Source organism: Pan paniscus, chromosome 8 (assembly GCF_029289425.2).
Source record: "Pan paniscus chromosome 8, NHGRI_mPanPan1-v2.0_pri, whole genome shotgun sequence".
In the NCBI taxonomy this organism is placed as follows: Eukaryota; Metazoa; Chordata; class Mammalia; order Primates; family Hominidae; genus Pan; species Pan paniscus.
The window spans coordinates 133,493,232-133,506,680 of record NC_073257.2 but is presented as its reverse complement, the minus strand read 5'-3'; positions in this window follow the sequence as shown (position 1 = coordinate 133,506,680).

Sequence of the window (13,449 nt, the reverse complement as noted above, 5' to 3'; positions counted from 1 at the left end):
AGGCGGAGGTTGCAGTGAGCTGAGATTGCGCCATTGCACTCCAGCCTGGTAACAGAGCGAGACTCCATCTCAAAAAAAAAAACAAAAAAGGAAAGAGAAGAGAAGAGGAGGGGCCAGGGTGAGGCCAGCAGTAATGAAGTGAAGGGCTTGTCACCACAGCAAGGGCAGGGTGAGGATGGTCTGAAGAGGGGAAGATACCGCCTCTGAGAAGAAACTAGCTAACACCAAGAATCTCCCCTGAGCCAGGTGTGGTGGCTCATGCCTGTAATCCCAGTGTTTGGGGAGGCTGAGGAGCGAAGATTGGTTGAAGCCAGGAGTTAGAGACCAGCCTGGTCAACACAGAGAAACCCTCGTCTCTACTAAAGTTACAAAAATTAAATGGACATGGTGGCGCATGCCTATAGTTCCAGCTACTCAGGAGGCTGAGGTGGGAGGAAGGTTTGAGCCCAGGAGTTCAAGGCGGCAGTGACCTATGATTGCGCCATTCCACTGCACTCCAGTCTGGGTGACAAAGTGAGACCCTGTTTCAAAAAAAAAAAAAAAAGAAAAGAATCTTTCTTGAAACGAGTGCTTTACGTGTATGTGTGTTACTCAATCTTCACAAAGATCACACACAGGAGATGTCATTATGCCCATTTTACAGATGCAAAAACTGAGGCTCCTTGACAGCTGCAGTCGTTTAAAGCCATGGTGCAGCCACCCAATGATGGAATGCATCTTTGGCAATCTGTTTCGCCAAGCCCTCCAGGTGACTGCGAAGCACTGGAGTGATGACCTCATGGCTGGGGTTGTGCAGTGGTAGCCATTTTTCGAAAAGGAAAAACTGCTGTTAAAAACTGAGACATACCATTGTGAAAGCCTGATAGAGAAAAATAGCAACTGATGGCCTTCTAGGAGCACCCTGTGGACTCTTCAGGCAACTGATTTCTGAGCATGGACTAAGGCCAGAAGGGCTTTGTAACTCCATGGAATCTGCATGTTTAGACAGTGTACATCAGCTTTTATTGAGAGGGAACAGCTTTTGTATTTGCTAGTGTTCTCGTAAGGTAAGATCTTCACCTTTAAGGATTTTATTGATTCAGGGCTTTCAAAAATGCCTTGTTTTGATCTGTTGCTGTGCAGAAGCTGAGCTAGTATATAAATATGGGTAGTGTTTATTGAGTATTTACTATGTGCTGGATATTGAATATGCATTACACGTATTGCCTCATGTGATCCTCACAACATGCCTATGAGGCAGGTATTATTGTTATTCTTATTTTATAGATGGGGACATTGAGGCCCAGAAAGGTTCAGTAACTCTCTCTCTTTTTTTTTTTTTTTTTGAGACAGAGTCTGGCTCTGTTGCCCAGGCTGGAGTGCAGTGGCACGATGTCGGCTCACTGCAAGCTCCGCCTCCCAGGTTCACGCCATTCTACTGCCTCAGCCTCCTGAGTAGCTGGGACTACAGGCACCCGCCACCACTCCCGGCTAATTTTTTGTATTTTTAGTACACACGGGGTTTCACTGTGTTAGCCAGGATGGTCTCGATCTCCTGACCTCATGATCTGCCTGCCTCGGCCTCCCAAAGTGCTGGCATTACAGGTGTGAGCCACTGCGCCCGGCCACAGTAACTTTCTCTTTGTCACAGAGCAGGGGAGGGTTGTAGCCAGGAAATGAGCCCAGGTTGTTTTTTAAAACAAAACTTTTATTATAGAAAAATTTAAACATATATAAAAGTAGAAAAAAGTTGTATAATAAACTCCCATGCATCCATCACCCACTTTGAACAAGGATCAGCATTCTGCCATTCTTGTTTTATTTTTCTTCCTCACATTTGTTGTTTTCTGGAGTATTTGAATCCTGGATACCACATCATTTCACCTGTAACTACTTTCATAAGCCTTTGTAACAGATAAGGACTTCTCTTTTTTTAATATTACTATAATAAGATTATCACACCCCCAAAATTATTCCTTTATATCCTCTAATACTTGGTCCATGTCCAGTTCCCCTAACTGCCTCAAACATGTTCTTTTGCAGTTGTAATGTCTGAATCAGGGCACAACCACCCAATGGTGTATTTGGTTGTTGTGTTTCATTTCTTCAAATCTGTAAGTTTCCCACTTCTTTCCCTTTGCCATTTATTTGTAAAAAGTTCCATATTCTGGATTTTGCTATTTATATCTCTGTGGTGTCATTTAACATGCTCCTCTGTCCCCTATACTTCCTTTAAACTGTGTGTTAGAGCCAGAAGTGGATTTGATTCAGGTTGAATTTTCTGGAAATAATGCTTTCTGGGTGATACTCTTCCTGCCTATTGCACAGATTCTCTGGTGACTCTGTTTTTGATGATGTGAAGATTGTCCAGTGGGCCAGGTGACGTCATCCTGATCAATGCATCACACAACTCTGCTGGAGTCTTCCACTTGTCTTAGCAGCCATCAGTGTGTGTTATTAAGGTGCATTATAACATTACAGACAGCAAAATGGTGGGCGTCTCATCCCCTCCTTCTGATCTGTATTCATTAGCTGACATTCTTCTCTCAAGAGTTTCCTACATCAATGACTTGTTAACCCAGGCAGTCTGGTTCTAGACTTTGCTCTCAGAATCTATGCTTCTCATACTTTCATGTGGGCACAAATCACACTCGTCAAAATGCAGATTCTGACTCAGTAGGTCTGGGGTAGGAGCTGAGAGACTGCATTATCGATAAGCTCCCAGGTGCTACAGATGCTGCTGCTCTGCAGACCACCCTCTGAAAGGAGTCTGGATCACCTGTTTTGCCAGTTAAACTCTTCAGACTGATGCTCTCCTCTACAGCATTCTTTATGAATGGCCAGCTATCTCTGAATGGGCAGCTATTCTAATGCTAACCAGTAGTTTGACATTTTCCCTCATAAAGGCAAGGTTAGTGGTTTAAACCTAAGCATCAGGGTGTATTATTCAGACTACAAAATGTTACTGTAGCTTAGAATGTTTTGAGAAAATTTGACACATCACATAATATAATATTGAAGGTACAATTTTTATTCTTGTCTTGTGTCTCACATTTTGTCAAAAGTGAAATGCTTTTCTAAGGGAAGGCCTGGTGACATGCCAACCACCACTTAGCATCTTCTGGTGCCAAGTTTATAGACAGCTGTGGTTCTGCCTGCCCTGCAAGGCCTTTTTCTTTCATTGGCAGAAACTTGGCATTGCTTTGGAGGACTATCTTTCCAAGGTCTTTTGCTCTCTCTTCATCAAAGCGTGGGCCGATCAGACCTTCTCTCTCCATGAATTTAAATCTTGAGTAGAGCAATGTCAGGACTGAAGATGGCTGGAGCTGATTCCTTTCAACAGGAGTGCTGAGGAGAGATTGTCTTCGATGTCCTTCCTCTTAGGTTCTGGGAGCTCCCCTAGTCACATGTCTTCTAGCCCTGACTTCTCAGTGTCTTTTTAAATATGTGAAGTATCTCATAAGTTCCAAATGAGACATTTTTCTGCTTAAGTTATCCAGAGTTGCTTTCTGTTGCTCACAACCAAGAAACCCTTGGTAGAGCCTCCATCCTAGAGCCTCAAAATGGTGTGACTTACCTGCTATTGCTGTGACAGTGGAGAGTGAGCAGGTTGACAAGGAAGCACTTCAGGCATTTGTCTTAGTGATGCCAGCATCACCAATCACCCTTTAATAGTGGTCACATGTCAGAGTACCCTGAAAGCAGGAGTAAAGATAATGAATTGCAACAGGAGAACCCCTTGGAATGAGGCTTCTTCCTCTTGACTTTTCCAGTGAATTTGGTTTTATGGGAAGCACATTTTTTCCCACTGGTCAGAGGAGCATGTAATTTTACAGGCTAATCTTGCCCTTATGGAATAGAGGAAAGGGAGCAAGAAGCTACCAGCATCAAAGATTGGGTCCTGTCATGAGGCCTCAGGTACCCTCCTTTTCTACTACAGCCTCCTCAAGCCCTGGGGCTACAGCTTTATCTAAGGAGTAATAACTATGATCTTAAGGAAGCCCCTGAGTCATCAGAAAAGTTATGTTCAGTATGTTCTGCTTAAGAACAGAGGGAAGAGTTTTTGGCTACAGAAGGAAGAAGGATATATATCCTCAGCCATTCCTAATGAAATAAAGTAGTCAATAAACAGAAATAAAATCACAACAAAAACAAATGTAAGTAGTAACTAAACAAGGAATTACCTTTGTATCTAGAAAAGTCATGACCAGGCTGGGTGTGGTGGCTCATGCCTATAATCTCAGCACTTTGGGAGGCCAAGGCAGGAGGAAGGCTAGAACCCAGGACTTTGAGACCAGCCTGGGCAACATAGGGAGACCTCGTCTCTAGAAAAAAAGTACAAAAAGTCAGCCAGGCATGTTGGCGCACACCTGTAGTCCCAGCTACTTGGGAGGTGAAGGTGCAAAGATCGCTTGAGCCTTGGAGATTGAGGCTACGGTGAGCTATGATTGCACCACTGCACTCCAGCCTGGGTGACAGAGTGAGACCCTGGGAGAAAAAAAGAAAGAAAGAAAAAAGAAAAGAAAAGAAAAGAAAAGGAAAGGAAAGAAAAGAAAAGTCATGACCTTGGAAAGAACCAGAAAATTCTGATGTAGTACAGCTCCTGAATTCAAACTGCTCTCTCCAATGAAAGAAGGAATTAATGAAACTTGGAGGATTCTTACTAATATTCTTCAGTCTAGAGAAAAACATGACCTGTAGTAGAGAAGACAAGAGTAAGCAGTTCCATGAAAAGTTCAGGGGAAAGATCCCTTGAGTTTGGAAGGCCCTAAATGTCACCTGGAAACCTTAGTGGAGAAAGGAGGGGTTGCCAAGGCTTGCCATTGTTCAGGAAGCCAAAACACACAGAAGTGTGATATAGCAATGGCTGGATGGAATGAACCTTAGTTTCTGACATTTAGTGGGATCCCAAGTGAGAGAGAGCAGAGCCCAAACTTCCAAGAGAAGGCTACTGGCCAAGCTCCTACTCCTGACCTGCCCCTTCCCCATTTCCTTGTCCCCTGACTTTAGAAGGGTGGAGAGTTAGTAAAATCTATCTCCACACTGTAGCCCAGATGACATTGAGCCCCAGATAAAGTGAGAAGGGTGTCAAGGAAAATCCCCCCACTATTTCAGAATAAATAGGTGTTGAGCTAGATGTAGTGGCTTATGCCTGTAATCCCAACTACTTGGGAGGCTGAGGTGGGTGGATGGCTTGAGGCTAGGAGTTCAAGACCAGCCTGGGCAACATAAGGAGACCCTGTCTCTTAAAAACAACAGCAACAACAAACAGAGTAGATAGATGTGTACAGAGCTGTACCCATTAAACTTGAACAACATGATAAGACATGGTGTGACAAATATTTAAACACACTATAGAACACAATAGCAACAGATGAAAGAAAGGAAATATTGGTGAAAAAAAAAATCAATGAAGGCCTGTCCTGGACAAAAACATATTCTTCAAGAACTACCTATGAATCTTTGGTATAATAAAGAACTTAATAAGACTATGAAAGATTTAATTCATAAATTAGAAGTAAGGAATAATAAGGCTAGGCATGGTGGTTCATGCCTATAATCCCAGCACTCTGGGAGGCTGAGGCAGGCAGATCACTTGAGATCAGGAGTTTGAGACCAGCCTGGCCAACATGGTGAAACCCCATCTCTATTAAAAATACAAAAAATTAGCCATGGTAGTGTGAGCCTGTAGTCCCAGCTACTTGGGAGGCTGAAGCAGGAGAATTGCTTGAACCTGGGAGGTGAAGGTTGCAGTGAGCTGAAATTGCACCACTGCACCAGCCCGGGTGACAGAACAAGACTCAGTCTAAAAAAGAAAAAAAAAAAAGAGAAGTAAGGAATAATAAAGATATGACTGAACAATCAAATTATTGGCATGGAAGAAGTGCTGAAATTATTCATGGCAAACACACAAGAAAAAGGCAACGATTACAGTAGGTTAGAGGAGATGCTAGTTATGGAGGACAAAGATGATCCAATATAATTATAATTGGTGTCTCTGAATTAGGTACCCAACAAAAAAAATAGGGAAAAATATGTTCAGAGATGTAGGTCATCAGAAATAAATTGCAAATTTTTAGATCAAAGGGCATCAAGGGGAAAAAATGATATGTAATGACTGACATTAACCTGTATCCTGGTTAAGATATTGAACTTGGAGGATAAACAAAGACTCCTTCAGACTTGCAGGCTGCCTGCAAGGGAAAAAAAGTCAGGTGTCCCAGACTTATTAAGAGAAGACAATAGAGTAATGTCTAGAGTGTACTGAAAGAAAGAAAGCAAAATCCAAAAATATTAAACAGATGCAAGCTGTCATTCAAGCAAAAGACTTGCAGGCAGACACTGATACAAGAAAGAGTTCAGGGACGATAGTACCCATGTATTCTTCTGCGAAAAAGCCCTGCCAACCAAAAAGATGGATTAAAATGAGGAACTTGGGGCGGATGCGGTGGCTCATGCCTGTAATCCCAGCACTTTTGGGAGGCCAAAGTGGGTGGATCACTTGAGGTCAGGAGTTTGAGACCAGCCTGGCCAACACAGTGAAACCCTGTCTCTCCTAAAAACACAAAAATTAGCTGGGCATGGTGGCACATGCCTGTAATCCCAGCTGCTTGGGAGGCTGAGGCAGGAGACTCACTTGAACCTGGGAGGCAGAGATCGTGCCACTGCACTCCAGCCTGGGTGACAGAACAAGACTCTGCCTAAAAAAAAAAAAAAAGGTAAACAAATAAATAAATAAAATGAGGAGCTCAGAAATGCAACACACTTAACCAGGGAGTGGGGAAAAGGAGAAGGGAGAACATGATGGCAAATTTCCTTTCTTTTTTTAAAGAATAATAAATCAAAATTAAAACAAAAATTTGAAAAAAAGCTCATGACTCCAATGCCTTCATGATTTTTAAGTATCATTTTTCTTAACCTTGGGAGAATTTATAAGTACGAATAGTCATCTCTCAGTGTTTGTGGGAATTGGTTCCAGGACCACTTTGGATTTATATCAAGTCCCTGATATAAAATGGTATAGTATTTGCATATAACCTATGCACATTCTTTAAATTGTCTCTAGATTGTTGTTAGTACCTAATCCGATGCTTACATCACTTCATTTGCATGGATTCAGCATAGTACTCAGCCCATGGCAAATTCAAGTTTTGCTTTACAGAGCTTTTTATTTTTCTTTGAGACAGGGTCTCACTCTGTTCACCAGGCTGGAGTGCTGTGGCATGATCTTGGCTCACGGCAACCTCTGCCTCCTGGGCTCAAGCGATCTTCCTAATTCAGCACTCTCCCAACCTCTAGTAGCTGGCTACAGGCACGTGTCACCTAATTTTTGTATTATTTGTAGAGATGGGGTTTTGCCATGTTGCCCAGGCTGGTCTTGAACTCGTGGGTTTGAGTGATCCACCCATCTCGGCCTCCCAAAGTGCTGGGATTACGGGCATGAGCCACTGCACCAGGCCTACTTTTTGAAACCATGTGGAATTTTTTTTTTCCAAATATTTTTGATCCATGATTCATTGAATCCACAGATGCAGAACCCACGGACACAGAAGGCCAACTGTATTTGTTTTGGAAATAACAATTTATTTTAAGTTCAGAAATCCCTTCAGCTTTTTTTACCTTCCATAAAATTTAAGTTCATTTAAATTTTATACAGAATTTAAATTCTTTTTATTCTAATATGGCATTATGATATGGTACTCGTCTGTTAATCATTTAACATTATATGTAGAGCCTCCTGTGTGCCAGATACTGTTCTGGGAACTATGAAACTGCAGAGATAAAAACAAGAACCAAAATATTTTAAAATTATTTCTGCACACTCTGTATCCTTAGAGAAATTCAGGATGATGTTCGCAAAATATTAATCTTACGATTTCTGGATTGTAGGATTTGGTGTGTGTCTTTGAACATTTTATGTTGATTAAACTTTTAAAGCACTTGTATAACGCTTTTTTAACTTTTTAATTTATTTATTTTTTCTTTTTGATTTCTTTGAGACAGGGTCTCACTCTGTTACCCAGGCTGGAGTGCAGCAGTGCCATCTCAGCTCACTGCAACCTCCACCTCCCGGGTTCAAGCAGTTCTCCTGCCTCAGCCTCCTGAGTAGCTGGGACTACAGGCGCATGCCACCACGCCTGGCTAAATTTGTATTTTTAGTACAGATGGGGTTTCACCATGTTGGCCAGGCTGGTTTTGAACTCCTGACCTCAGGTGATCTGCCCCCGTTGGCCTCCCAAAGTGCTGGGATTACAGGCATGGGCCACCGTGCCTGGCATTAATTGAATTTATTTTTAATTGACACATAATAATTGTACATATTAAGGGGTAAGAGTGATATTTCCTTTTAAAAATTAATTTAATATAACACTTTTCCATGAAAAAGTTATGTGTTTTTAAAACTTGAGTGCTTTAATGAATTGGAAATTGGAGAATTATTCCTTCCATTTATTAATTTTGCAGTTTTTTCATTTGTAACGATGCTGAGGCCAGGCGTGGTGGCTCACTCCTGTAATCCCCAGCACTTTGGGAGGCCAAGGTGGGCAGATCACGAGGTCAAGAGATTGAGACCATCCTGGCCAACATGGTGAAACTCTGTCTCTACTAAAAATACAAAATTAGCTGGGCGTGGTGGTGCACACCTGTAGTCCCAGCTACTTGGGAGGCTGAGGCTTTACAGGTTGCTTTAATGTGAAATTCTTTGATCACTTGAACCTGGGAGGCGGAGGTTGCAGTGAGCTGAGATCGCGCCACTGCACTCCAGCCTGGCTAAACATTTTTCCATGTCTTTTTTCACTAGGAATATATTCATCTTTGTTGACAGGTCTGTTATATAATTTTCCATTCCATATACATTTATATGTGCTCTTTCTACCTTTGCTATCTTTGACATATTTTCTCTTGGCTGCAAATGTTATTCCCAGTCTTGTTTGTGTATGTATTTTTATTATTAAAATAATCTTTTCTTCTTGCTAAGAAATACATGATCACTGCAGAAAAATCAAATCATATAAATAAATGGAAAAAACAGAATTTTAAAAATCACACAATTCCACCTATTCAGAAATAACTTCCATTAACATCTTGGAGTTTATATTTCCAGATGCTTTTCTATATAATTACCATTTGGGATTTTTTAAAACAAAAATGTCACCATACCACACTGTTTTGCATATGCTTTTCTTCACTTAGTTTATTGTGAACATCTTTCCCTGTTATTGAACTTTTTTTGAAAGTTTAATGGTGTGTACTATTTTATTGTTTGGCTCTTTATTTTTAGTTAATTCACTGTTGGTCATTTAGATGGTTTCCTGTCTTTCACTATTATAATGTATAATGCAGTAAATGTGCTTTATAAATAAATTGTTGTGCACACCCATACTCCTTTCCGTAGGACAAATCCTAGATGTAAAAAGTTGCTGGGGCAAAAGTAAAACACATTTCAAAATGATGCTTGACGTATGTTGAAAACTGCCATCTAGAATGGCTGAGCAAATTTCAGTTCCATCAGAGGTGTATGAAAGTGTCTGTCCTTGCAACTTGCATCCTTTTTGTCTCTTAAGCCTTCACATAGGTGAAAAATTATGTCTAAAAGTTGCTTTAATGTGAAATTCTTTGATTACTAGGGAGGTTGATTTAAAACAAATACTTATTGGTCATTTCTATTTCCACTCTAAGAACTGCTTCTTCATGCGTTTTGCAATTTAAAAAGACTAGGCATCTATTTCTTCTTGCTTGGAATAGTTATGTAGTAAAGATAGTGATATTCCTGGTTTGACATTTTATTTGAATTGTGATCTCCTTTGTGCAGAAGTTTTCGCTTTTTTTCTGCAGTCATATTTGTCCAAAGTTTCCTAAGTAACATTAAGGAAGTATATACTGCAACATATAAAAGTTTCTATTTAATCACAGTGAAAACAGAAAAACGTTCAAGCCCTTGACTTCATTTCCACCAAGGCCCCCGTTTGACTCTCAGGCACTGCTCTTTCTGTTGAGGTTTTGGATTACTCTGGTTCCACTCCAGTTTGCTTTCATCTTTCCAGCACCAGGGTATTTGTGACTTGCTATGATCCATTCCTCTTGTCTGGGGCACCTATGACTCAGCAGGCCCTGTAGATAGAGATCACACAGGGTCTTCAGGGTGCCAGGGTTTTAAGCCAGGCTGGTGGAGCTGTCCCCAGGCACCAACACGAGTCCTCCTAGATGGGCAGCCCTTTCTGGAGGTGGGTGCCTGCTGATGTTTCAGCAGTCAGGGCATGCGACCTGGGTCTGGGCTCTGGTGTTGGGAAGTGTGAGGCATGAGGCAATGCTCTGGTTCTCAGGACCTGGGAGTCAGCTGAGAGCCCTGGGCCCGAGGCCTGAGCTGGGGCCCCACAATTGACAGTGAAGGTAAAAGAAGCTTGGTCATGAGAAACAGCAACATGCTGAGTCCAGAAACCAGGGGCTGGTCAGAGTCTAGCCGGCTGCCAGAAAGGATTCTGGAGGCTAAACACAAGAGCCGCCTGTCCCTGCAGGCTTCCCCATTCTTCTTCACCCCTCCCAGGCTTGAGGCAATCTCCTCCCACCTGGGACCCCCCCCGCCCCCCCCCCAGCGCTTTACCTGCTGCTCTTTAGTGTGCACTGCCATGTGTTACAGTTATTGATAAACAGGTGTCATCTCCCTCCTGGCCTGCAAACCCACTGATGGCCAGTCTCATCTTTGGATCCCTTGAGCACCCAATGCAGTGCCTGCAGAATGAGGGCCTTGCAGGACACATGCGACCACACTGATGGGATGGTTACTGGATTCGCAGCAACAGTTGCTCTTGCTCCTCCTCTTTCTCCCCCTCTTCATTCTTATTTTTATTGCTCTTCTTTTTTTTTTTTGAGACAAGAGTCTTGCTCTGTCGCCCAGGCAGGAGTGCAGTGGCACAATCTCTGCTCACTGCAACCTCTGCCTCTGGGTTCAAGCAATTCTCCTGCCTCAGCCTCTTGAGTAGCTGGGACTGCAGGCTCACGCACCACCACACCCGGCTAATTTTTGCATTTTTAGTAGAAACGGGGTTTCACCATGTTGGTCAGGCTGGTCTTGAAATCCTGACCTCGTGATCTGCCAGCCTCAGTCTCCCAAAGTGTTGGGATTACAGGCACGAGCCACTGTGCCCAGCCCTTTTTTTTTTTTTTTGAGATGGAGTCTTACTCTGTCTCCCAGGCTGGGGTGCAGTGGCACAATCTCGGTTCACTGCAGCCTCTGCTTCCCGGGTTCAAGTGATTCTCCTGCCTCAGCTTCCCAAGTACCTGGGACTACAGGTGCCCACCACCACACCCCGCTAATTTTTGTATTTTTAGTAGAGACGAGGTTTTGCCAAGTTGGCCACGCTGGTCTCGAATTCCTGACCTCAGCTGATCCGCATGCCTCGGCCTCCCAAAGTGCTGAGATTACAGGCATGAGCCATCCACCTGGCCTTCTTCTTCTTTGTTCACACATTCCCTCAAAGTTGGTTGTATTGATCCGGTAGTTCCTCTGATTTGGAAATTGCAATTTACCAGGTTCATTGAAGAAATAGGGAAATAGCATTTTCCCAGTCATTCACATTTGCTCTCTGTTTGCAGCTCTTGAAAGACAGCTGTTGAAAATAAACCTGGACTGTTTCTCTTCCCGCACATGAGCTCTGCTTGCCCTGTACCCTGGCACAGGTCTATAAGTGCAGATGTCAGGCTGTGTTCAAAACCCGGTTCAAACAATCAGTGCCCAGGCTGGGGGAGGCTGGCCCTCACCCTTCAGTGGGCCCCCTTTGGGTCCCCTGCCCAAGGTCCTGTTGCCAGTGCCAGCATGTAAAAAACTCCATGTGTGCAAGCTCTGACTTGGGAGAAGAAAGCCAGAATATGGCTGGGTGTTTCTAAGCCCCCCAAGCTCCACACTGTAAACACAAGATGTCCTGGCCACCAGAAAGAAACAGAGTAGCATTTGTTATTCTTTAAAATATGCCTTTTAAGCATTTGGCAAGTCATCGTATAGAAAAGTAATGTGTGCTCCAGTGAAGGAGGGCTTGAGTGAATAAAGCTGACTGTTCGCTGTCTGGCCTGGTTTGTTTGACTTGAACAACAGTCAGAGGACGAGTGCATACTTGATCTTTCTTCTAAAGCAGAGTGTCTTATGCGTTGCCAGTCCCTTCTCCAGGATGGGAAGCCTGGAGAAACCTCTGTGCCTTTACCAGTAACAACAGTAACTTTTAAAGACGTCACCCAGCATGGAACCACTTTCAGTGAAAAAACTGGAGGATTCAAACTTTTCTCCTTTGTTCCCGAACCAAACTGGGAATATAGATGCCTGGCTTCTGGTTTGAGTGTGGCCAGGTTTGCAGCTGTGTTACTGTAGACAAGTTGCTTGGCCTCTCTGTGCTGTACAAAGCAGATGGTCAGATTGACATTTGTGAAAACGTTGAGATCAGGGGCAGGCAAACTATGGCCCACGGGCCAAATCCATCCCACCACCTGCTTTGGTACAGGCTGTGTGAGGTAAGAAAGCTTTGTACCTTTACAAATCACCGAAAACAAATCAGAAGATGGCTAACATTTTCTGATATGCAAAAATGATAGGAAATTCACTTTATGCTATGGGAAAGAAGCCAGACACAAAAGGATAAATATTGTATGATTCCACTTATATGAAGTACTTAGGGTGGTCAGATTCATAGAGGCAGAGTAGGATGGTGGTTTCAGTAGATGGGGTGGAGGAAGGCGGAGTTAGTATTTAATGTGCATCGAGTTTCAGTTTGAGAAGATGAAACATTTGTGGAGATGGGCGATGGGTGATGGTTTCAAAACAATGTGAATGTACTTATCACCATCGAATGGTAGCTTTAAGATGGTTAAAATGATAAAATTGTATGTTCTTTCCATTTCACCACAGTAAAAATATGATATGACATCAAATTTCAGCATCCAAAAATCAAGTTTCATTGGGATACAGCCATGCCCATGACATACACACATATGATCTAGGGCTGCTTTTGCTACAAGGGCAGAGGAGAGTATTTGTAACAGAGACTGTGTGGCCTGCGAAGCCTAAAGAATCTGTAATGGCCTTTGCAAGAAAACACTTGCCAAGCCCTGGTTTACAGACATAAGATATGCTGCATTATGTGAGGGGGACAACGTTACCCAGAGCACTAATTCAGAAATGGTTTCCCATATGGTTCAGGGCAGAGTTAGATTCCCAATGTCACTATCCCCTCCCTCCCTTCCTCCCTCCCTCCCTCCCTCCCTCCCTTCCTTCCCTCCTTCCTTCTTCTGAGACAGAGTCTCACTCTGTCACCCAAGCTGGAGTGCAGTGGCACGATCTTGGCTCACTGCAACCTCCACCTCCCAGGTTCAAGCGATTCTCCTGCCTCAGCCTCCTGAGTAGCTGGGATTACAGTCATGCACCACCACACCCGGCTAATTTTTGTATTTTTAGTGGAGACGGGGTTTCACCATGTTGGCAAGGCT